At 42.8% G+C, this 26,251-nt stretch overlaps 1 protein-coding gene across 1 annotated transcript in view; it reads left to right on the top strand.

Annotated features, from left to right (window-relative positions):
- The window catches only part of ZC3H14 (zinc finger CCCH-type containing 14), a 503,257-nt gene that overhangs the window by 260,465 nt on the left and 216,541 nt on the right, over window positions 1–26,251 (top strand). The window lies entirely within an intron of this gene.

Below are 26,251 nucleotides of genomic sequence, written 5' to 3'. Positions count from 1 at the left end.
TTTGTTTGGTTTTTACATTTAATTCTGCTTGGCTAATGAAAACAGACTGCTTTTTTTCCTTGGCAGTATCATTTTTCTGGTTGTCAGACACTTGCTGAGGCTGCAGCGATTGAGTTTCAGACACCTCAGGGGAAATGGTTAAATCCTGTTTTCAGCAAAGGGCTGAGCAGGGGAGTTCTTGAAAACACGTGTGTGTAGTTTGGTCAGATCAGAGTGTGCCCATGACTGCATGAGTGGCAGCAGACAGCACATTCCAGGCCGTGCTGCAGAGGTTTGGGTCACACAGTGAATCTTTGAAAGTCAGTGCAAGGCCCATCAGAAAGTGCTCCCATAAACCATTTCCTTTCCACGCTCAGAGCCAGGAGTCAGCACTTGGGTTTGGTTTGGTTCCAGGAGCAGCTGGGCTTTGCTTGGGTTCCAGACTCACACTGGACACAGGGAGCTGGACTGCCTCTGCAGGTCCCAGCAAGGGAAGTTCAATTGGTTCATCTCAGGGACTGGTTCTACCTTGTTTAACACCCTGAGCATAAGTGAAGTCACACCTGAAGAATGAGAAAGGAATCCAGAGCTGTAAGAAGTTTTTTCAAAAGTCTTTTAAGACCTAACTCCAAAAAGTGGGATGCAGACCACTGTCAGAATTTAGACATCTACATATGTGTGACAATTTGGGCAGTAGTTCTTGGAGAATAGTTAAGTGCCTGCCTCTTATTTTCACAGTTTCTGTTAACTGGAGTAAAGTCCAGATCCAAAGATACCTGTCCTTCAGTGAAACACAGCTACAGACATTATCTCACTAAGGAGCTGATGCTGGGTGCAACATCCCTGAGTCTCAGGAAGGTCTGTATTTCAATTCTCTGATTTCAGTACTGTCTCATTTTTGAACTGTAAATCCCTGATATCTTCCAGTGAGACAAAAATCCAACTCAGCAGAACTCATTTTCAGGTCCTGCAGTTGTTGAATTCAGGGACATGAGGGATTGCACCTAAGATGATCTTTGAGTTTATGATTCTTTCCCTTGAAGTTGCTTAAGATTGTAACAGGGAGATTATATTATGGTTTAATATTAAACATCCTCATTTAGCTAAGGCTATTAGAAGAACCTGATTTCTTGCAAATGCCTATACACTAGGGGGTGCAAACATCCTTTTAATGAGTCCAGAAATAAATCGTCTCATCAATAGTAGCAAGGAAAGTGCCTGGTCCTGTACTGAAGCTTGTGTGGAAAATATCTAATGTTTTAAGTCACATTTGGCTCATACAAATGAATAAATAAAAGCACTGCTTTCAGCAACAGCTTTTTAATGTTTTCTGGGTTTATATATGGAACAGAGAAGATGCTAACGTAGGAGTTACATAACAGGAGAATTCAGCTCCAGCCTACTTTGCATGCCATTGCCTGCAGCTTTCTCATGTCCTGTGGTGACTCAGACTCTGCTGTAAGCTTCGCGGAGGGACGGTTTCAACTTTTTACCCCACATTTTCATATCGTTATGTGACAAGTTCGTTTTCTGACTCAGGCACTGGCTGAAGTCTGTCTTTCAAAGCACTTATTCTGTTGTTACACCAAGATCTATCTCTTGCAAGTCATGGTGTGAGGCACAGTAGGCTGAGCAAGGCAGAGTTGTTTCACCTGCGTGGAACAAAGTGCTGATTTTCTCAGCTTGTGCCAACAGAGCATTAAAGCTTTTACTTAACAGGGAACAGTGGTGGTTCTGTTGAATGTGATGGGATTGCTGACATGCATAAGCGTTAATCATATGTTTCTGCACCAGTAAAAGCAACGGAGCACTTTTGAGTACCAGTACAGATTTCCAGCTCCAGCATCAGTCAATTTTCAGTCCCTCTGCTTATGCATTGTTACTTACTCATGGATCTTTACTTTCACACAGGGAACTGAGCATCTGAAGAGGTATCATCCTCTCATAATAATGCATTCTCCTTTTAGGTCACAGAAATAATTCTGCAGCTACAAAGCAATGCTTATGAATGCAGGATCCTCTTGTGCAACATTTCTTCCTTTGTATTTATTCATTTGCCCATTCCTTATCTCAGTAAAGCATGATCCAAACCTTCAAAGTCCCTTCTCCTAAATGATGTACAGAAATGACTAAAATCTGAACTCATAAATTAAGCTTGGAAAAAATCCCATGGTTTTATGCACATCTGCTTTGCCTAGATTCTGTTTTTCCAAATGTATAGGGTGTTTGCAGATGTCTTTGCATCTCAGGTACAAATGCTGTCTTGTGATTGATGGAACCCTTACCTAAAATACCTCAAACTCTGCCTTGCCACTTGATACCATCCATAGTATCAGCTTTTATTTCTGCAGAGTGTTTCATATTACCTTATTTTTCCTGTGTTACTTTCATCACTGCATCAAAACAAAACAAGAGGATTAAAGCAGGTCAATGCATTATTGTTAAATTTTTTTTTCTAAGGGAGAGCAGGCCATTCTAAACACCATTAAGACAGAATCCTGATTGAATCAGGTGCAGCCAGATTAAATGCATGTTAATAGAGAAGGACAATTATTGTTGACTTCCTAATGCAAACAAGAACTTCAGACACTGATTTCTATCAGCCCATTAGAGCTGGCTGAATTTTACACACTGTTTTAACAGTTGCTTAGCAATGGCAAATAGGCTCTTCTGTCTCTTATCACTAGAGGTATAGTTAGAACAATACCTATTATTGAACTGAATAGGTATGAAATTAGTTTATACTGTTCCTCTTTTTGAGGTGGCACTTGGCAGCAAAGTGAATTGTTTAGGCTGCAGGCAGAAGAAGCAATTTTTTTTCCTTGAGCTAAAATGGAGATAAAGTGAAACTGAGGCTTTGCTGTAGCTGCTTATCTGAAAGCATCATCAAAAAAACTTCGCTTGTGTATGTTTGAGCATGCTGGAAGGAAGAGGTTTTCCTGCAAATATCTTCTTTGAGTGAGTTTCCAGGGCTGTGACAACACTATTGAAAAACAAATACAGCAATACCACACTACAATACCATTTCCTCCGTCCTTCCTCCATGGGCATCTCTGATGAAGCTCCTCAGCTCTGGTTTGGGGAAACATACTGGAGGTAAAGCTACCAAAGCCAAGATCCAGAAGGACACTTTAGGCACTTTACTGTTGCAACTCCTGTCTTTTAAGTGTGCACCTTCCACAGTGGAGTCCCTGGAGCTGCGGAATTCAACATCTGCAGCAGCAGTCACACCTTGCATGCAGGCTTAGTGGTCACCAGAATAGGGAATGGTTCAGTTCTGGTGCTGCAAGATCTCAATTATGTCTTTCTAGTTAGGATTTATACTCACAGCTCCTGCCTCCCACAGGAATACCCCAATAACATGGCTGCACTCTACTTTGATGTAGATGCTTTACAAGATAAACCGAGCTTAGATAAGGGCCACACAGCCAAGCAAAAATTTCCAATTTTAGGCCAGCTTGTCATCCTCTGTGTCTGATGCAATGAATTTTAAGTGCCTTGAGTGATTTCAACAGAAAAACTGAAGAATGCTCCTACTTCGCAATAGACTCGTTTTGTAGTTGGTGCTTTGGGGCAGCAAAAGGTTTGGGTTTGAATATCTGTGTCTGAGGAAATAATTTAACTTTTGGATTCCCTGACAGAGAGAACCACTAAGTGACTGCAGAGATAATATGCCACTGCTTACTCTTTCGCCAGCTGCATTTCATAGAAAACAGCAGCAGCTACCATTGGACCCATGTAGCTGGTCACTACAGTGGTTCACAGGTCACTTACCAGGTTTAACCAGGACAGGCTAACAAAGGAATCCCTGTTTCTGAACTGTAAGTGTAATACAGTGTAAACCCTGAGTTTGCGATCCTATGAACTCAGCTTGAAGATTCTGAGTACTGAAGCACTACTGTGCACCAGCAGAGGTAGGAATTACCTACCTCTGAGACGCTGTGCATGGGGTGGAACAATGTGCTTTGGGCTCCTGGCACTCCACTGGCAGCACTGCAAGGAGACCAAGAGGCAAAAGGACTCTCAGATTGTTGGATGAAAATGTACACAGGATGACAGGGCATGTACTAGCTGAATTTAAAGAGCAGCTGGATATGAGTTTTGAATCATAGAATGGTTGAAGTTTGAAGGGGCCTCTTGAGATCATCTAGTCCAACCCCTCTAGCTCAAGCAATGTCTCCTGGAGCCAGTTGCCCAGGACTGCATCCACCTGGGTTTCAAAGATCTCCATAAATGGAGATCTCTGGGCAACTTTTACCACTGTTTGACTGCCCTCATAATAAACAAAACCCCCCAAAAAATGTCCTGTGTTCAGTTTGAAGGTGGCTTAACTTGTGCCCATTGTCTCTTGTTCTATCACTGAGCACTGCTGAGAAGAGTCTGGCTCCCTTGTCTCCCTTCCTTTCCATCAGGTGTTTATATGCAGTGGTAGGATCGCAGAATCCCAGAATGGGTCAGGTTGGAAGGTACCACAGTGGGTCATCTGCTCCAACCTCCCTGCTCAAGCAGGGTCATCCTAGAGCACATTGCTCAGGATTGTTTCTAAATGGATTCCCCCTGAGCCTTCTCTTCTCTTGGCTTAACAGTTCTAGCTGTCCCAGCCTCCCTTCATATGGAAGGTGCTCCAATCCCTTAATCATCTTCATGGCCCTTGGCTAGACTCACACTAAGTCCATGTCTGCCATGCACAGGGGAGCCCACAACTGGACACAGGTCTGAATGCATCATGCAGGCAACTCTAGTTCCTCTCCAGATCTGAGCCTTCACACACATTTGCTTTTTCAGTCCTCAGTCCCTTGGTACAGCTTCCAGCAAGTGTGCAAAATGCAGCTTTTGCACACCTCTCCATCAGAAGTAGGTGTGAAGCTGTAAGGTTTATTTTGCCAACAAGCATTCACAATCTGAGAATGATTTAGGGATTCCTGCAATGCAAATCAATCTCATGTTCTGTGAAAGAAGCTATGTTACCAACCTCACTGCCTTCTGAAAGGTGCCAAATGCTCCCTATTTTATTAATAATCCATGTAAATTTCCAGTGTACTTCATGGGAAAAAACCCATATTAATTTCTTGCCTGAGCTACTGGGTTCTTATTATGCCTACACTATTAATCAGTCATTTACACTAATTCAAATTATCCCAGTTAATATTTTTACTAATAATTTGATTGCTATAACCAGACACAGCAAGAGCAGTTTAACCTGAGCTTAAAGCTGGAGTCACAGATGAAAGGTTTGATCACTCATTCTTACCTGAATTCCTGTCCTGCAGCTAAATAACTACTTTTGGATAACTAAATGAAAAAATTAAAGTCTCAAGTAGAAATATAAAGTGGAGTGGAACTGCAAAATTTCCTATTAAAAGTACAAAGGACTCCTCATAGGAGAACCTCAACCAGGAAGATAGGCAGGCTGGAAAATGGCTTGATCTGCCAAGTCCCTGAGCAGCCAGGTACCAGAGAGAGCAGTCCAAGGGCAGAGTCATCTTCCCACTTCTCCCAAGGGGGACCTGAAAGCAGGACTGCCTGTTGGGGCATGTGGGGGAGGTCCTAGGGACGTGGAATACCAGCAAGATTGCGAGGCGATGTGAAAGCTGAGCTGGCCAGAAATGAGCTGTGGACTTGGCTGAGGGCAGAAAAGAGGAGAGAGTACCTGCCAGTCAGAGCTTCTTGAAACAAGGGCATCATAAACATTTCCACCCCAGCTTGTTGCACAAAACCTCGGCTAACTCCTGCACTGTTTCAGTGGTATTAACATGCTTTTCAAACTTTTGTTGTGTAGGCTTGCACAACCTGCAGTTGGAAAAATGCTGACAACTGAAATGATCAGGAGGAGTCAACAAAGTATTTTAAAAAAATGCTATAGCATTGTAGGTAAACAAGATTGTGCCAATCACATTTAAATCAGTAACAAATCTTTTTAATGGTGTGTTTGTTTTGGAGGGTTTTTTCCCCAAGTTTTGTTTTTGTTTTTGTTTTTGTTTTTGTTTTTAATAATGCCACTGCAGGAATCCAAATGTACCACACAACTTGTCATGGTGCATTGAAGAAGCCAGGTGGGGCTAGCTCAGGTTTGATCTTGGTTATAAATATAATTAGGAAAAAAAAGCCAGTGCCAGTGGACTGATATTCATGAGAAACTCTATAAGAACAAATCTCTGGAACAAGAGAAGAAGACATAATATATTTGGTTTCAGGGGTGCACAAGGCCCTAAGTTGCTGTTCTCTGGTTCTAACACCATGACTGCAGCATACAGAGTCCTTGGGCAGACATAGTCCTTGCCACACACTAGTTACAGGCTACACTTTGGAAATACTGAAATTATTGAAATGGTATGTGAACCCTATAGCAAGCCATCATTTGTGATTGCCTCAAAACAGCTCTCAGAAAGGCCAGGCAGTGTTGGCATTTGTGACTGATGTGAAAGGGCTGCAGAGACATCCCAGTTTTCTCATGGGGAAGCCAATGTGTGCCATAAAACGAGGTGTGGGCTTCCCAGCACTGAAGAGTGATGGGGCAGATGGTATTTGTGATGGATTCAATAGAGAAACAATATTTCAGGATGTTTGAGTGTGATCATAACAGAACACTGGGGCTTTGACCCATCACATAATCTTGCATGTGAATAGTGCCAGGTTTCCCACCTAAGGCTACAAATGAATCTGTCCCTAAATGCCAACAGATGCTTCAACTCCACTTCTCACCTTCTGTTGTGAAAAATCTTCACCAAAGTTGTAATCTCACTAATACTCACTCTTGAGGCTTGCAAACTAGATTATGGCTTTAAAACACCAGGCTTCCTGCTATCTCTTTCAAATCCTACACCATCTCTGTTGTTGTCTCACATCCCTGAAGAGATTAACAGCATTTCCAAGGTTTCAAATATAGATATTTCTTTCCAGAACTGTCTGCTTTGTCTAGCATTAGCAATGCTGTTTTCATTTAAATGGTTCTACCCACATCACTCCATTTTTAAAGCCATGACAATTGTTGTCATACTACAACTGTTTAATGGCAGGAGCTGGAGTTCTGGGCCTAATAGCTGTCATCTGCTGCCACCCAACTGAAAATTTCAATGAGGTCCCCTCACTTACAGCAGCCAAGTTTCTGGCACATAGAAATTGTGTTTCTCAGATCCAGTGCAGAGTACTATTCATGTATACTCAATATAGGAAATAGAATTTAAAACCAAAACAAAACAAAAAAACCCATCATGAAATCCTGCCCAAGCTGATGTCAATTTTGCACTCCATTTTCTTGGACTGGGGTTTCACCCTGAGGATTTTGCTGCCTACTCTCACCTCTAAATTTGTCTGCTAATGTTTCACATTTTTAATAGCTTTGTATTAATTTTTTTTTAAGACTACCTTCTGTTTTGTGAGCCTCAAACAAAAATTTCTGAAGGAGGAGGAGGGTTTGCATCACTCACCAGCACAGAGTGAATAGAAATCTCATATAACTTTCAACAGAGAATGAACTGCAAGGGTTTGCAATATTTTTGCCATGGCATAGCTCTAGCCTGCAGTTTGGTCCTCTGCTTTCCCCTCTCCTGCATTATGCTACCGTTGGCTGCTGGAATTTGAAGTTAAAAAATAAAACAGGAGAAAAAGCTGTCTATATGCAAACTGCTGTCATTCCACTAACAGGTCTTTTTCTTCTTTAAGAAGAAAATGTATAGTGTTATGTATAGTTTTCTCAGGTGTTAATTAAAATGGCAGCACAAGAGAGATTCCAGTAAGTTTTATGGGGATTTTTAAAAAAGATGAGGTTGTCTCTTTGCATCTATTCTGCTGTTACTGTGCACTGTTAGCAGGAGGGATTTTTTTCTTACCTCATTGCAAGAGAAATATTACGCACAACATACTTTGGAGTTTAAGTTCTTATCAGAAGGCAAAACTAAATATAAAAATTTCTTAACAACTAAGCACCATACATACCATGATTACATGCTATAATACTGTTTCCCATGCTGTGATATCTAAGCTTGGCCTTATCCAACTTCTCCATCAATCACTGCACACTACTCTTTGGTATCATGTCATCATATTTCCATAATCATTAATCATGTTACCCAATAAATCCTTGGGCAATTATTTAAGCTGCTCTCTTAACAGCTGTCCACTTCGCATATTGCCACCTTGGCTGCTCATTTACCAGCATGCCTTTGATCTGGGAACTGTTCAATCAGATCAATAACATGCAAGGAAAATGCAAATGGTTTGAAACAAGAGAAATTCTTTCATGTGGAATATTCACATTTGAAACAAGCCTTTCAACTCTGCAGCTGAAGCTTTCCTTTATAGTGATAAAGTTCTTTATAATGATTTAACAAATTACAGCTAGGTAATGGCAAAGCATGTTGCATTTAGCAGCAGAGCAAGTGGTAGGTGTGAGGAGGAGCTGGGAGCTTCCAGTCACACATGCACTGGCAAGCCCTCCTCCTTCCCAGTAACCCAGGAGATGAGATGCCAGACTTTTCCCTGTGGGAGACAGATGAAGTGAGAGACAAAGGCCATTTGCACATTCAGATCTGTGGGAAACTGCTTTGTTTATCCCTGTGCCTTTCCAGTGGTCTCAGACCTGCCTTCTCCATCCCTTTGTGGGTTCTGGTCCACTCTGCATACTCCTTCCCATCAAGCTCTCCCTTTCCCACCCTTTCCAGCTCTCCTGTGCATTGTTATGACAGGGCTACTGACTTAGGGGGATCATTTTCCTTGGTCTGGTTTTGATGATAGGTTTTCTCATGTGCGAGAAGATCCCTTTGGCTTCAGGCAGATGTGCAGCTGCCATCTGTCTGTCAAGAAGATTCATGAGGAACAGGCAAGATTACTAAGTACAGTTTACTATCTGCAATGACTAAATGCCAAATGCAGATATAAATTGTAGTGCACTTGGAAAGCTGATTAATTAAAAAACCCTAACACCACTGACAAATGCTCAAGTTTCAAATGTTTCTTTATCAGCATCATCTGATTCTTCCTAGACTGAGAGCAGATTATCATCAAGTAATTTTCAGCCTTCTCTAGCAAAGCTTTCTTAAGCATTTTATTATTTTGGAACAAATCTTTTTCTGCAGCCCTGTTTTCAAATGATACCAACTCTCTTAGTCACAACTTAGCATAGTGGTGTATAAATTTCCCCTCTAAAGAAGCCAAAAAGGGAGGAAGAAAAAGTGATATACATCTTTAGAAATTATTATATTCCATGCTTTCTTTGTTGTAGTAAGGGCTGTGTGATAAATGATGCCACATGGCTCTGTAGTTCATCATTTTACCACAAACCTGCACTGCTCCCATTTGTACTGCAATCCCACCTCCAGGACCCCGGTGGGGCAGCCCCCTGTGCTAAATGCTGTACACATCTATTGAGTGACAGGCCATCCTTCAAAGACCTTATGAGCTAGAGACAAGAGATTCCTACTCATCAGAGAGGTCCCCTTTCTTCAAACAGATCAACAGCACATTTTGTTTCCATGACACTTGTAGCCACAGATACACTGGGGGAGCAGGAGGACAATTTTGATGATGCCATAGGTAGGGATGAGTAAGAAGTCTGCCTTAATGAGACACAGAAATGATGCACTGGAGACCACTGGAAGAATTGGAAATATCCAAAAGCAGTTTTCGTATGGTATATGTGGAATACAGACTTCTGTGGCACAGCAGTATGGCTTTGCAGTCCTTCATTCAGGTTAATTTATTTGCCTCTTGCCTCTCTTTACCACTTTATCAATAATTTAATCCCCAAGTTCCTAATGATAAATACGTGATATGTGTAGAGAGATACAGGATTGAATACACAATGTATGAACAGGTCTTTGAGTAGAACTCGTTGTTTTAAAATAAATCGTTACTAGGTTATGACAACAACAGTTATGAAAATATATATCTGCATAACATGTGCATTGACCAGTTAACATAAGGATGTAATATTTAATCTTAATTGCAACACTTTATTTGGAAATGTTGGTTGAATCTGATGCAATTTGGTACTTTTCTCCTGACAAGGTACATCATAACCTACTCTAGGAAGAATGGAAGAATTTGGAAGACTGTCTAAATTGTTTTGTTTAATTTATACTTCCAGTGAAAATCCAGGCCACCTGCCATTCACAGCAATGTGAACACTGTCATTCAGTTAAAAATGGTTAATATGCCCTGCAAACAGAATGTTTTAGAATGGTTAAGCAAGTGACAGAGACAAATAGGTGAGCTGAAAATTGAGCAGTGTAACTGGACAGTCCTTCGGGGGTAATGTTTCAGATTTTCTGTTACTCACAACTTGAAGTACAGCTCTGTGCTGAGAAAACCATCCTTAGTCCAATCTTTTGCACTTAAGACATGCACAAGAAATCTATATGCAGAAGAAGAGCACAGACTACAACAGGAGGTCATGTTATGAGCCAGCATAATAAATGGCATAGTTCTTTTGGCTTTGGCAGCTTCCATGAAGCTTCTACAACTTTGTTCAGCAATGAGATTTTCTACTACTAAGACACCCTCCATTGCCTGTTTGTGAACAGTGCTGGGTACAGCCAAGTTATGAGTTCCAGTAACAAATTATAATGCAGAATTTTGGAAAAAGAAGCTGGCTGACCACAACTGGGAAAGCATTTAGGTATGTTAATATTTCTAGAGCCACTTTAAAATCCTTTAGGTTTTCACAAGGTAATGATCAACATGACTCAGGTGATCTTTATCCTTTGAAAGGAAGGAAGGAAGGCTCTCAGCTTATTTAGCTACAACAGCACTCAAAAGCTTCTACTGGGAACCCAAACCCAATGCTACCCTCTCAGGCAAAAGAAAGGAAAATGTTCCTGAGTGCTCAGAAGCAGCAGCTCAGCAAAAGCATGCAAACAGGAGTGGTAGAAATTATATGTAAAAGGAGTATTTAAGTTGAAAATATGAATATTGGTAGTAGGAGGAAATACCTTGGAGGAGTGGCTTGGGGGAGGAAGGAATAGCATGAGGCAGATGCTCCCTTTGTGGTGTGTACAATACCAGCACTACAAAATCTGCTTCAGAGAGGAACACAGCCTGGCATGGACAGGGAGCTGCTTGTGTTGTTGCTGCTGATAGCAGAGGGTAGCAAATCAAGGGTGGTGAGGGGGCACAGTATAAAGAAATGAAGCAGCAGCAGAGAATGAGGTATGGCTGGAGAATGAGAAATAAGAGGTTTAAGTCCATCCCATTTTATACAGATTGCAGTGGGAACATGTTGTTTTCTGATTATATGAGCCAGTACTCAACAATCTAGCCTGATGGACACCAGCTCTTGCACCTGAGGAAAAAACCACAGGATGATCTTCCCCCTGTGTTTGTTCCTACAATTCCTATTCTTTGTATCTATTGTCCTCATTACTTTCCAGGCAGGTGACAGCAAAATGAAGGTGGCTGACACTTTTTGAAATAGTTTTTAAACAGATCTCCTCCTTTAGTTTTGTTGGTTTTAAGGATTGGGATTTCTGTATGGATTTAGACAGAGATGCTCTGATACTACAAGACCTCAGTGATTCATACAAATGGCTTAAAAGCTCACTAAGAATGAAGGCAACAAAACGTGCTACTGACAGCAAGCATCAAGCACCACAAAACATTACTTGAGACTTGTACATGAATTCCAGCTGTATCATCACTAATGTCTTTAAAAGCTACTGCAGTATCCAAAATGCCTTAAAAATCTTCTGACTTTGTTTCTCTTAAAATTAGTGAATCTCTTTGTACCGCTGTCTATGAATGAAAAACTGCAAGCCAGTTTGATCAGGGTGATCAGATACAATAATTAGCAATTTTATTACGTTATGTCAGAGATTAAGAAATAAGAGTGAAACTATGATCCTAGTGAAACCAGTATTCTTGGGGGCTTAAGGAGTCAGCTCTTCACTCCCTAAATTTTTTATCATCTGGATAAATAATTTTAAATATGACTGCATAAATCATAAAACTGGATTGGTCTCATAGCAAAAAGTATTTATATTAGTAGCTGTTTCAAGAGGCTGTCATGAGCAAGTATTCTGAAGGACACACACAATTGTTCTGCAATAGAAAAGCTGTTAGAATTACCCATTTTCTATAAAGCAATTCTAAAATATTTTAACCTCTTTCTGCTTGTTTGTTTTGCACATAATTTTTTCCCACACTTATTCAAAACCAATCCCAAGGCTTCAGCAATGTATAGTTAATTGCTGCGACTGAATTTTTAACCTAGTGAGAAGCTTTCAAAGAGTTGGTCTCTACCAGGAATCCCAGTAGGATTGGCATCCCTGTTGATACTCTGCCCTCTGGAATGATACAGGATAGCACTTGTACTCCAGATTTTTCCCAATGGATCTTCCTCTTAAGTTTTTCTGAGGTGTAGCTCACCCAGATGCTCAGTTCCCCCTTGTCGTTCTCAGATGCTTGTCATAAAATAGTTTATTTCTTAAAAATTGTCTTTTACTGTGGGATATTAATGTCTCTTCTTCTGGCACTGCTTGTTCTAAGCAATAAACAAAGGCTGCCACCCAAAACAAGAGTAAAGAGTAGCAGGGAAGTGAAAGGGCACAGCTATGAGAAGCTAGCCAGAATAAATCCTTGTGGGAATGTCCTAGTAACAGTTATAGCCCACTTGCACCAGGAAAAGAACTAAGGTGGGCTGCAAAGCACTCTTAGGGCTTGAATGCAAGCAGACAGATAAGCTGCAGTGTAAATGCAGACCAACTGACAAGATATAAAACTGCTCTAGAAATAACTTCCAGCAGCAAAAGTCTACCAGCAGGAAAAGATCATTTGTAAGGTTTAGTTAGAACAAGGCAAGACTAAACACTGTGTGCCTTCCCCTGTCTTTCTGAGACAGAAGAGATTTTCCTCAGACCACCAACTCCTCCTTTGGGAAGCACTGGCAAAATATTTCAGAAGTCCTGTCTAAGCACATGTAGTGAAGGATGTAGAAAATAATACTATAATATATTGAATCAAAGGTGGGTCATAACAGGGAAGTTTAATCATCTTCCTCAATAACAGGGAAGTTTAATCATCCTCTCAGCAAGGATGTACATAAGTAAATAAAAGGGACCTTGAAGAGATCACACATGCTAAGAACTGCAAAAGCAAACTGATTTCTTTAGCTTAAGTAGCCAGGCAAGTGGATGGGGGTCTACTTCTATGGTTTTGCTTCATATTCTGCTACCAGTTCTTATAGAATTAGAAACCCTCCTCTTCAAAGGACATCTCTTTTGGAAAACCGTTTCCCTTCCTCCCTACTGCAGTTTCTGCATTCCCAGGGACAAGGCCTCCCTACATTTACCTGGTGTGAATAGGTTTTGTTACATAGGAGTCTGCCAGCTTTCTCCTTGAGCAGTACCATCCCACCTTCCTGCACTTCTACATGAAAAGGGATGGAGTTGGGTTGCATCAGAATACCTTGTATCCCCTAGTAACTCAGACTCTCCTGCTCATAGACACTTTCTTCTATGGAATAAAAGTAGTTTGATTGAGAGTTATTTCAAGAGGATTAGGGAAACTGGGAAATTTAAAAATCAAGAAATAGTCTGGGGAAAGCATCTGAGCTGGAGCAGTGCAGAGAGGTGGTGGTTGGCCTAGGGACAGTTAGGAGACATGCCATAGAGGATACCCATCTTCAGCCAGAATCCAGTGCACAGTCTGCCTATGGAGCACCCAGCACTAGAGAAAGAGGCCAAGGCTGCCTTTTCCACACATGGTCACTGCAGTCAGAGGAGGAAATTAACAATTCTGTGCCGTGTGGCAACTTCTTTCACTCTGCAGACCTGCACTTCTGGTGTTCTTCCAACACCAAAAGTGTTGGAAGTGTTTTGGTGTTCTTCTGAGGTTGTTCTTGTACAGCCTCCTGGCTCTGTGGTGTTGAACAGGGGAGGAATCTTTTCACTCCTGATTGATGTCTCAGATCCCACTGAGGACCATATTCCAGCATCAAGGCCAGCAGAAAAATCTGAAATCTCTCATGATGGAAAGAGCAGAAGGACTTTCCCAACACATGGGCTAGTCATGCCATTTACCCACTTACTCCAAATAACTTTAAAAAATCCTATGTGCAGCGTTAAGAAGAGGGAACCAGACAAGCAGAAGGACTTTTGGATTTTTCTTTTCCCACTGTATAGTCAGAGAAATAAAAGAGGATATCTGTGAAAAGCCACCATGGATTGAGCCTGCAGTCTGATAAACAACAATAACCTTTTTCTTGACACTAATTCCTTTATTATATTTTTAGAAGAATTTAAAAGCCACTTATTTTTGAAAACTGTGATTTCAGGAAAAAGTATAATTTTCACATTTCCTCTGATGTGTTATATGCCCTGCTGTGTTATGACATTTCAAGTTTCATCAAGTCACATTAATTTACATTCTCACATGTTTTCTCAGTGGAACCTGCTCTTTGGGTCTATTTTCATTTATTGCTTGATCACTTTAATGTATTTGTTTTACTGAATACTTGGGCCATATTAACTGATCTTTCCATACCCCATGCTTGCAATTCATTAGTAATCATTTCTCTTCTCTGCACGAAGAAAGGAAAAAAGGAATGAGAGAGAGAGAAAATGAGAGAAAGACAAAGACTTGGAAAGAAAGCAAACAGCAGTTTAGTACACAGCCTTGGATGCAGCCTGCTCTGTTTCTTGGCCTTTTTTTAATGAGGAAATTTTATCTGGTATGACCAACATAAATTAGCAATCCAGTAAAATAGATCACATAAAATAAATGCAGCTAATTGGTTGTAAGCTGTCCTTTATTTCAACCTCCTCAACTTTGATAAATGTGTTCACAGGAGTAAATCTGTGTTGGAGATTTGTTTTGGTAGGAACTAAAGCAGACTGTTGGATCCCATCATGCAGAAAGCCAACCAGTTTTTCAGTCACTTCTCACTAAGTTTTTCAGTCTTGTGCAATGATGATGTGAGGGAGAGCTGGGCATCAAGTCCCATTTCTGGGCTTGTTCCTTACAGCACTATTTTTGTTGCCCATGCCTCAGCTTGAGCTTGAGAAGATGCCTAAATTCCCAAATTAGAGCCCTCTAAATTGGGTTTGTTCAGAGTGGCCAGCACAGCTAAAGTACAGCATTACCACTCTTTGCCCCCTGGCACAGATAAAGGTTAAATGATGAGACATTAAGTGAGGGAATTAGCCAATTTTGTCCACCCTATCCCTGCATTTATTAATTTAATGACTGAATGAACCATGGTGTTTCTCCCCGCTCCTGCTACCCTCTGCTTGCAGGTGGCACGAGAATACAAAATGAGTGATCTCACTTGGAAAACTTTGCAACTTCTCAGTAAATTCCCATTCCCTCCTCATTATTAGGATACTTGATGACACCATGAACAGGTAAAAAGGCCCTGTTCAGGCAGCTGCTTATCCTCCAGTCCAGAAACCTGCAGCAAGGGTTTTCATTGGCTATGCAAGGTGTGAGCCTTTCTCAGCCATGGTGTCTTCAACATGGAGAGAGTTGGAAGCCCCAGGCACTGGGTGGAAGGGAGCATCCTGAAGTTAAAAAAATCATGTTGCCTGCAGCTCTCCATCACTGAGGAGTCACATGCAGATCTGATATGATCACCATGATAATCCATGCCCTCTTCTGTTAACACACTTCCTTGACCTACCTCACACTGAGATCTTGCTGTAACTCCAACTTTGAGTTTGTAGCCACAGCGTGACAGATACAGGCAAGTGGAACATTCTGCAACTTAGCAGGTTGTAGCTTGTATTTCCTCACCTATATCCATGTGGATACATACCTACCCCTCCCACACCTAACCCCAGTAGTGAAGACATTGCACAGAGTCCAGCTATGCATAGAGTACAGTTGACTAATCTCAAGCTACATAGTTCCATCTCCTGTCTTAAAAACAGGAGATGGAACTAGCTCTGCTAGTGGAAGAACAAGGGTGGGAGGAGGAATTGCCCAAGACACTCATTTCTGGCATTTTGGTTTCTTTGTCATCAGGCTGTTTGGAGCAATCAGGTCAGACAGTACTTTAGTGACAGCTGGGTTTCATTTTAAACTTCTTCTCCAGTCTTTGGTAACTCTTGGGGAGCTACTGTGAAGGTCAAACACTGGAAAACTCTTAAGGGCAGAGGAGAGACTCCCAAATGTGACCAAAGCCACAGAGAGCCCAGCTTGTCCATTGGGATGTCCTCATGTCCTGGAATGAGTAGGAGGATGATACCAAAACTTCCCGTAGAGGGTTGAAAGGAGCAGCCTGATGTGCCAAAGCATTGGGAAGAGAGGGTCAAGGAAGACTTATCCCAGCCTATATATCACCGATGGCAGTGATCTGGTGCCAGTAGGAGAGTGATCAGCACAGCCCAGGGAAAGCAGCACAGACATGACAGCCTGCCTGTTATCCACTGCACACTGGTGACAGAATGGAATGTAATCTGTGTGTTTATGTTCAGAGATTAAAGACAACAACTGGCTCCAGCAGGACATGCTGTCCTGTGATGGAGAACAGAGAAGGATGCTTACGTAAAATGGCCTGGCAGCAGTGCACAGGAGGGACAGGCACGCTCATTTTCTACTGCGTGCAGCAAGGAAAGGGATTACTGCTGAGGGGGGAGGGAGGCAGGAACAGGGGGAGAGAAATTAGGAGTCCAGATGTCTACTCTGTATATAGAGTTTCCAAGGGTTTTGGAAATAAAATAGAAATAAGCTGTACCATAAATTCAGATACATGTGCAAGGAATCCACATTTACTCAAGACTGAGGCTGTGTTACACGACCTTAAGCAAAACTGATCAGCTGGACTGAGTCTCCCTGGTCTTCTCCAGCACCTGTGAACCTGAGAGGCAGATTTGGCAGAGCTAAAAGTCAGTCCCTCCCTTCCACTGGGATGCAGCTGTCTAAATGTCTTGGTCCCTCTTAAGAGATCTGAGAATACAGGTTGGGAGAATCGTAAGGGAAGCACAGGCTGGTGTGATCCACTCATTCACAGCTTTGGCAGCTACATTCCATATTAACCCTGCTCAGAAAGCAGTGGCCATGAAGTAATTCAACCCATTCTGGAACCTAGGTGCAAAACCTAGCAAGCTTAGGTTGGTCACAATATAGTCAATCAGAATTTAAATAGTACTGTAAATCGTACTGTAAATAGTATTCAGGCTTAATTAGGGCTGAGAGAAGGAATGCCAAAATGCCAGAGGCTGCCTTACCTTTCCCCTTGGAGGAATATGATTCCTGACACTAGCAGACTAAAGGAAAGAAATAGTTTAGAAGCTCTGATGCCTTCCAAGCACCAGGTGCAGCACTATCAGTGCAGCACCATCTTACCTAGACTACAATTGACCTTTTAGCTTTTTTTTTTTGGTGTCTTTTCTCATAGGAGGCACCAGTCATTGCTGTCATGATGAAAATAGAAAAGTGCCATCTGTGTGTGCCTAAAGGTTTATGAAATGAGAGAATAAGAAACTAAACCAAGTGGCTCTCCTTGCTGTCACTTCCTAGCTCTCCTTTTTAATGACTTTCTGTATCCTTGAAGATGCTGTCCCACTGGTGCTGAGCAGCGAGATGGGAGCCTATCACAGGGTAATATGCACAGGAAAATGTGCCAAATTTTCCTGTTTTACTTACTGCCAGTTGACAGCAGGAGAGAAAGTCATCCCTAGCCAGTCAGAAAAGTTACTTTTTAAGTAATGTGCACTGCATGGTATATGGAGCCTGAGATCAATGGAGGACAGTAGAAATTTAAATTGACAATACACTAATAATTGTTGACATTAACTAATCAGATATGATTTTAAAGTTCACACTGTGAACACTGATATTTTCTGTGTGATGGGAAGACAGTTTGAACTGATATTTTTTCTATTAATAAGTGTTTGAAAGGGTGGTAGAAGAAATTATTACTGTAGTAATCAGAGCTCTCTGTGTGAAATCGCTTCATAGTCTTTGAGATTCATAAAGCAGGAGATAGTCTTTATTCAAAATAGTATGAGCCTTTACCTGACTACCTAATGAAAACATAAAAGTTATCATTGCTTTACATAATCTTTTAATTCATTCACCAGTGTGCTGTTTTCATTATAATCTCTGGAAAACAGGCAGGACCCAGGGCCTGGCCTCTGAAGAAATTTTGGGAGTTACCAAGAGAGGGCTTTCTGCCACCCTTCACCAATGGACAGTAACTGCCCTGTGGCTGAGCCTCTCTGCAGACCTCACCAGGCACTGCTCAGCCAGGATGGAGCTGCCCATGGACTATGCCAGGCCTCTGCCATGGGGAACAGCAACACAGGATGTTACTGTGTGTTCCCAGTAAAAGTGCTGGATGCCACTGGCTTATATGCCTGCCACCCAGAGGGACCCTGCATCAACACTGGAGTGGGTGCAGTTACATTTGTTTAAGCACATTTCACTTCTCACTAAAGACAATCAAACCCAATCTGATTTAATGGCATCTTTAGACTGCAGCACACACCAGATTAGACACTTCCCTGGGGTGCTCAGTGCATCACTAGGATGCATGGAAGAGCCCTGCTGGCTCTTACAAATATGAACATGCTGGTTCATAAAGATGAGAAGGTGCTTCACATCACAGGATCATTTAGATTAGGAAAGATCCATAAGATCATTGAGACAGCTGTTAACCTAACCCTCTCAGGCCTTCAGCACACATCTATTGTGTCATTAGTGCACCTCGTTCAGCATCAGGTAGCTACACATCATGGTTTCTAGCTCTTGCTTGGATTGGGAAGAACATTATTCCCTTTTCCCATGGTACAGCTGAGACTAATACTGTAACTTGTACTAACGTTCAACATGTGAAATGCAAAGTGACCTTCCCTTTGACTAAGAATTATATTTATGACAAAATACACCTACAATGTTATGCAAGAAAGAGTCTGGAAATGAGCAATTGACACTCAGTCCTTATCAGACGTGATGGACCTTATCAGAAGGTCTCGTCAGTCAAAAAACCCCGAAATGTTAACACCTTATGAAGTTGTTAACACCTCCTTCCCAGCAGCCTGCTTAGAGGGGAGAGCACATTCACCCCTGCTGCAGATCAAATCCTTTGGTTTTCTCCTTGTGTGCCCCACTCCTGCTGCTGACTTTACCTTATAATCAATACAGTTCAATCTTAGGGAATATTATCAGAGCCATGATTGCAACCTCTAACATTATAATCTATATGGTTGCTGAGAGCATTAGAACATCCAGGATAAATTAATTCAGTGTAAGTAAAAGCTTTGAAGCTAGGGAGCATCACCAGGGTTTTGAAGCTTAAGCCCTGTTTAGATTACTTGATTAAAGTAGGTCCAAAGCTTCACCAATCAATGATTTTGCTTAGGAGCAGTGTTGATACAGAAGCATATTTAATGGGATCTGCAGTGCCCCACCCAGAAGATGCTCCATTAGAGCAAAATGAGAAAACGTGCATGGGGGGAGAGACAAAATCATTGCCATGTGTTTTTGGGTGCCTGTGAAGATTATTTGCAGCTGTGGTACAGAATAGCCTGTGGAAAGAAAGAGGGAGCAAGGAATTGACAAGAAAATTACAGGCATGGAAAAGAAGTAACTGAATCTTCTATTAGTTTAAAATTGTAAAAAATGAAAACAGACATACCTGCAACCATGCATTATTAAAGGGACAACCCTACTCTTTAGCCACTTTAATTTGTGCTGCAATTCCTCCCCAGTGGGACCAGGACAGATAGTCTGGTTACCTGGATGGCTCATCTCTGGCAAGATTACTGGCATTGTACCTGTTGGCCAATATTGACAAAATGACAATGATTGGTAGATTGTAGTTGAGAAATGCCCAAAATACAATCAGCTCATGACTTCTTTTTCTCACCTGCAAATATGAATATGCAACAGGTACAACAGGTAATGGGGGAGAGCCCAGGTTCAGTTCTGCTCCTCTTGCTTTACCTCCCAAGTTAGTCATACACCTCCAGGGCTACGGGGTGCCAAACCACAGCTTCCACACCAGCACCAGGGAGCAGGAACAGGCTGTTGCTTGTATCCTGATGGAAAACATAATCCATTTAGATTTCTAATTGGACTTGATTAGACATTTAGGCAACTTTTTTTGCAGTAGCAATTTAAATGAATTTGTTGTATTTTCCAGCCTACTGAACAGATTGGAGAAGCCACTCGTGTGCTACCCTCACAGCACAGCGTGCCCCATCGGCAGTGTCTGAGTCCTGCAGCTCCCTAAGGAAGCCTGGCCCTAGCTCAGTGCCATGAAGGCAAACTGCTCCCCAAAGTCAGGGACCTCTCCAGCCATGGCTCAGCCCCAGAGTACCTGAGCAAGCCAAACCTGCAGACAGTAGCCAGATTCTACCAAGAATTCAGAACTTATCAGGCAATGTTGGGCTTATAAGGCAGCTCCAAAATCTTGCAGGAAAGTCAATCAGTAGATCAGAATCAATTTCAGTGAGGTAACCAGGGCTGGATGCAGCACAGTGATTGCTGGGCAGGTTCCCAGTGGCAAGGCAGGTCTGTGGCCAAGCTGGGAAGTCAGTCTGCTGGTCAGGGTCTGGATCAACAGGGTCCTTGGGCAGGCACAGGCACAGCTCTGCCTGAGCTAGGGACTGATATCTCCATAGCATGGCTCAGACACAGGCTGACAGCCCAGGGCTCAGCTGAATGGGGCTCCTGGGTCTACAGGCAGGAGTGTAGGTGGAGACCCCAGATGAGGCTGGTCAGGCCCATTAAGGTCTGTTAGTGCCCTGACATTAAATCTGATTGTGCAAGACAAACATTTGCATTTTTATTCCAGCAAGAACCCCAGTTTGGAGCTTGTGGTTTGTCATGTCATGGCAATAGACACTTCACATGCCAGAAAAGAGAATGAAATGAGTATGCCAGGAGAATTTTATGTCTAAAAAGGATTTTGCCCTGAAATATCCACCCCTGCCCAGCTGGGATGTGCTGACATGTCCCCTGGGTAGTTCATTTGGCACCAGCTGCCTTGTGTACCACACTCAGGGGTCCCACCAAGCAGTCTCCTTGAGTGGCATTAGCTCTGACAGGCTGAAGGTTTTCCTCACCAGTTGCACCATCTCCCCACACTCCTCTGACATGTTACTAACTTCCACATCCACACTCTGGGTTACAGAGCTCCAGTATGAGAGCAAACACAAGCCTCTATTGCCAGAGGTGACTAAAACCCAGCCAGATGAGCTGTGTATTTTTAAAATAAATGATTCTTTTACAATAAATCCAGACAGTATTTGCTTTTGTGACAGCCAGAGAGTGAGATGAAAATTTGCAGTTTGAAAGTTCACATTGAAAGATGGGCAGTGAAATGTCTTGCATAATTTAGGGACTGGGAATGGCATCTCCCTCCTAATCCTGACCTCAACATTAGGAGTGGGCTAAGTCTCCTCTGGCAAACCCTAGCCATGCCCCAGGGAGCAAAACTTCTGAGGAAAAAATCCTTCTGGCAACCCACCCTTTCCTTTGGCAGCCACTTTCAAGCTTCTCATTTTGTCTCAAAATCTATATGTTAAAGTAACATCTTCTGTCTAAAATGAAATATGTTTGTCTTTTTATTTTTATACACATCAGACAGTTGTCCTCATAGTGAGCCCTCATGTATTTCATTGCATATACAGTCTGCATGAATAAACAACTGGAGGCACTTGAAGGGATGCAACTTCTGTCTGCCTTTGTCTGCCAAATAATCTTTTCTTTCTTCTGTCTCTGGACGCTGAACAAGAAATTATTATAATTTTACCTTGCAAACACAGCCAGGCACAAGTTATTACTTGGCTGTTTCAAGATGAACAGTTTAAAAAAGATTTAAAAATATCTCCCAGATTTTGAAATTAATCCTTTTTTTGGTGGCCACTGGTACTTAGCCCTCACACAAGTTACCCAAAGCTGACTGCTCGTGGCTCCCTGGCCATGCCCAGCTGTGTGTCCTCAGCAGTGACTCGTCCTACAAACTGGGGTCCCCACGCGGTCCCTCCGGCCACTGTGAACACCACTGTCGCTAGAGATGATATTGCCCATGCAATGGAGGTGACTGATTTGCTTCCAGTAAGATACATTGTCACACACTATTAATTTTACTGCAGCCTCATTGGAAGGGAGTGGTAAAGCAGCAGGGCGAGCAAACAGCTCCTGTCAGCGTGGGAGTACTAAATGCCCAAACAATTAGGCTTCTAGTTCACCGAATTTTGGCAGCCCCCTGATTTCACATTGGTTTCACTCTCCAGTTTACTAAAGTAAACACAATGCCTGTGTGAGAGCTGTTTCAGAGGTCAGATGCCACCAGGTTAAGTCAGCAAAATCTGTTTGCAAATAGCACTTTTAAAAACAGAGATAATAAAAATGAGGAAAGGTCCTTAGTAGCTGGATTTTGTGTTTAGGGCAGCCAGTCTGCCAACACCTAGGATATGGCTTAGTTGCCCAAAATGAAGCAAAGCAGGATAGCAAGGAAGAAAAAAGGAGGATAGAGACATGACTTTTCAACAGCAGAGATAGATCCTCATATGGTACCTGGGAACTGGTTGATAATTCTCTCCTAAGCCACTCAAATCCTCCATCCAGCCCACAGAGGTAATGGCCTTTAGAATGAGGTTCAGCAAAGCCCTCCAGGCAGTTTTTTAGTGTCATTTAAGCTTGGCCTCTGGGTGTGGAAGTCACACAGGGCAGCTGGGCACATGGCGAGGAGCAGACACAGGACTGGAACAGTGGGAGCTGTGGCATGGAACAGGCAGCCACAATGCTCTGGAGTGGGCAAAACGCTTTAAAAGGTGCTGAGGGAGAAGTCCCTTGTAAAGGAAAAAGTGCTAACAGAGACAAAGCCACACTGACTTCCTATATGAGATGCTGAGCGCTGCTTTTCACAGGGATTCTCCCCAGTCCTTTCCCTACATACAATTCCTTAATGCCTCAGGTAGCACCAGGAACTTCCCATGCTGTCATATCTTCCTTCTCAACAGACAGCAGGAGCTTTCCTTTCCTTGCAGGAGCTTTCCTCTCCTTTACCCTTCTATCCCTTTCTCCCTACCTTGCTTGCAAAGCCCAAAATGGCTGACTGAATGCTGTTTGCAGCCTTGTAGGCAATATTCCTCAAATCCATTTGTTTTGGCGTGGTGGATCACCCACTAGAACTCACTGCAGCGTGGCTCCTCCTCCCTGCTCTGCCAGGAGCAGAGAGCCGGCACTGGCCACAAGGAGCAGGAGTTGTGGCTTTCCTCCTGATTGATGATCTGCTGCTTACAGCAGTGTAATAGGCAAAGCCAGTTGTATTTGATTACACCCCAGGTAGCGTGGCTTCTGTAACTGAGAGGGTGAATGAACTAGGTTGGAATAAGCAAGGGTATTAATTAGTATGCTGATAGCTGAATAAAGCTATTTTTAAAATCACTGAACAGCACTGCTCTTTACTATGATTGCAGAGATTATGTAAGACGATGATTAAAACCAGGTCCCTGCATCACAGACTGATCTGTGTTTTAGAGATGAAAAAACAAAGCTGCAAAGGAATGAGAGAGGAGTCTGTACTATTTTAAAAGGTTCTCTGCCTGCCCTAATTAAGAGCAAAGGAGCTATGTCATCAACCTTTTCATTGTCATTCTAACTCATCCTACTTTTTCCTACCATATTTTGCAAATAAGTAATTTATTTTTTAAGACTGGGTTTGTACATATGGAAATGTCTGCTCAGGAGGGATCTGCTGCATCATCCCACAATATGTAGCCATGTTACAGGGTGTCCGTAATGCAGTTTTTGTCTCCTATGGTGCATCTACCAGGAGTGTTTTCCTCCTATTTTTTTATGTACTAGCACTCATTTAAAAAAGCAGGAAAAGTAAAATGTGGGCGCTACCTTTATGTATTGTCAAACGGATTGAAAACAGACAGATAAGGAGAAGTTGTATCTCAGCAGCAGGGAGATGCTGCATTTCAGGACCAAGCTACCAACAGATATGCTGTTGTTTTCAATGACAGTTATTTGGAAAAAGCCTGTAGAAATTGATTGTCATTAAAGACCCGGAGAGAACATTGCTTGTGATGATAAGCAGAGATTTTAAAATTTTGTTTACAGTCTCCTGCACTGTAATGCTCAGATTGCTATATATACACAATCATTATTTGATTTCTTACACCACAGTGAATAGCAGCTCTGCTGATCAAATATAAAGTGGCAACCAATCCTAATGCAAATAGAAATATAAACAAACCCTGCAGATTTATAGCCAATAAAAATTATGTCAAACACTATAAGATGAAAAGCAGAGTGTATGCTTGTTATTAAGTCTGACAGATGTTTGCTGTAGAGTGTTTTCTATGAAGTTTCTCACCATTGTTAATCATCTATATTTTATGACGAAGTTTAAAAACCCTTTAATTATCTTACACGGATTGACTGTGTCCACTCAAAGCATTGCACTGTGCTAAAGTTGAAGATTTATTCCTTTATAATATTTCTTTAAGAAGCAGACATCACAGAATCAATTGCTACTTCATTTGCTGGCATAACACAGGATCTGGAGCACACAGAAGCCTTTTGTCATTATTTATATTTTCTTCTTTTTTTCCAGGCAATGTCCCCAGCCAGCATGCATTATGCCAACAAAAGGGTCTAATGCCACCTCTTCAGAGGGGAGTCTGTAGGACCAGACACTGTTGTGTGAAGACAGGAATTTAACATGGAGGCCATACGAACTTGGGCATTTTGTGTGTAACCATTTTGTGCAAGACACCCATTAAGTATCTGCCCTTGCAAGCAAGGCAGGTGAGCCTGGGGGCCTCCCTGGTGTTTTCCCTGGAGTGCTCTGAGCTCAGTGTTCCTTGTTTATTGGGGTCTCTGGGGCTCACACTGTTGGCCATGCAGTCGCTGAACTTCAGCGAGAACACAGGGATGTCTGGATGGGGCCATGCAGCAGATCCACAGCCTCAGTGGAAAGCAGTCTGTCTGTGCTGTTTGGAGTTCTGTAGCCAAAATTCAGTGTAAAAAAAGCTCGTAGGCCTGTTATGGCCCATGTTACACTCCTACACAGCCCCCTCTATTTCTCCGTGGTGAGGAGGGGCAGGAGCCCTGCCATCCCACTCTGCCCAGGGATTACAGAAGGGCAGGTATGTGGGGGCTGGGAGGACAGGGGCAGCTGGGTGCCCATAGCAAGGGTGGGTGCCTCGGCCACGGAGCTGGGCTGGTGCTCTTCCTCTGCCCGTGCAGCCCCAAGGGCTCTCCCAGAGAGCAGCCATGGCATCTGCTCCTGTGGGCTGCTCAGGGCTGGGGCAGGCCCGGGGCAGGCCGAACACCACCAGGCTGAGGAGCTGCACTGAGCAGGGGAGATGAGCTTTCACAGGGGTGGCAGCATCGCCCGTGTGCAGCTGGCCTGGAGCAGGTCACAGCCGCTTTCAGCCCACTGAGGGACCAAGGCACCAGGTGCCACTGCTGTAGGCAGTCAGAGGGGCAGGGAGAGCTCCTCAGATTTAGAGGAGCTTTTAGAAAGTATTTAGTATTTTAGAAAGGAACTGGCACATGGAGGGCTGCTGGAGACCCACCTGAGGTCAGACAGGATCTGTGTGCCCCTGAGTAACCCACACCAGGGCAGTAATTCCTGGAGTGGCTGCAGGGCAGCACATGCTGAAGCAGGGACACCCCTGAGGAAGAGCAGCAGGAAGACCAGGTACATAAATCACCTTGCCTGCCCATGCTGCCCAAGGGCTTGCCAGAGGCATTTTGACAAGTTGAGCACAACCCATGTTGCAAATAAGGGTTTTGAGTTTGGAGAGGAGGTAGGACAGGTGTTTATATACTGTTTCATTTTTTATGACCTTTCTAAATACCTAAATAAATGATCAGAATTATGTATTAATTAGCAATGAAGTAAAACTCACCACTTGAAACCGTTCTGCCCATACCAGGTAAATTGCAGTTTCACAAGAAGTCAGTAGCACAGCTTGCATTCAGCGTATCTCAGACAGCATGCCTGAGATAAATGGCTTAAGCCCCTTCTGCAGTGCCCTATGCTGAAACAAGCCCACAACCAGCCCCTTGGCATGCTTGCTGGCTTGTACAAAGGCTAAAACATGTTCTGTGGAGACTGCAGGTCTCCCTGCTCCTCTGTGCACATCCCTATGGATCCATCCACTGACCGTGCTGCGTGATCCTTGCCCACCTGGCGGCAGGTGGGAGGGGGATCCATTAGGGGAAGATGGTTCAGAGCACAATAAAGTGGCTTTGCCTTCTCATCAGTCTACTCTCATCTCGTCTCCTTGGCCAAGTTTTTTCTATCCTTGTTCAATTGCAGCAGCAGCAGGCACTGAGGTAGGTTACAAACAAACTTTTCCATGCAACA

The sequence above is a fragment of the Lichenostomus cassidix genome, chromosome 5, assembly GCF_008360975.1.
Source record: "Lichenostomus cassidix isolate B80296 chromosome 5, HeHo_3.0, whole genome shotgun sequence".
In the NCBI taxonomy this organism is placed as follows: domain Eukaryota; kingdom Metazoa; phylum Chordata; class Aves; order Passeriformes; family Meliphagidae; genus Lichenostomus; species Lichenostomus cassidix.
This window is presented reverse-complemented; position numbering and strand designations above follow the sequence as displayed.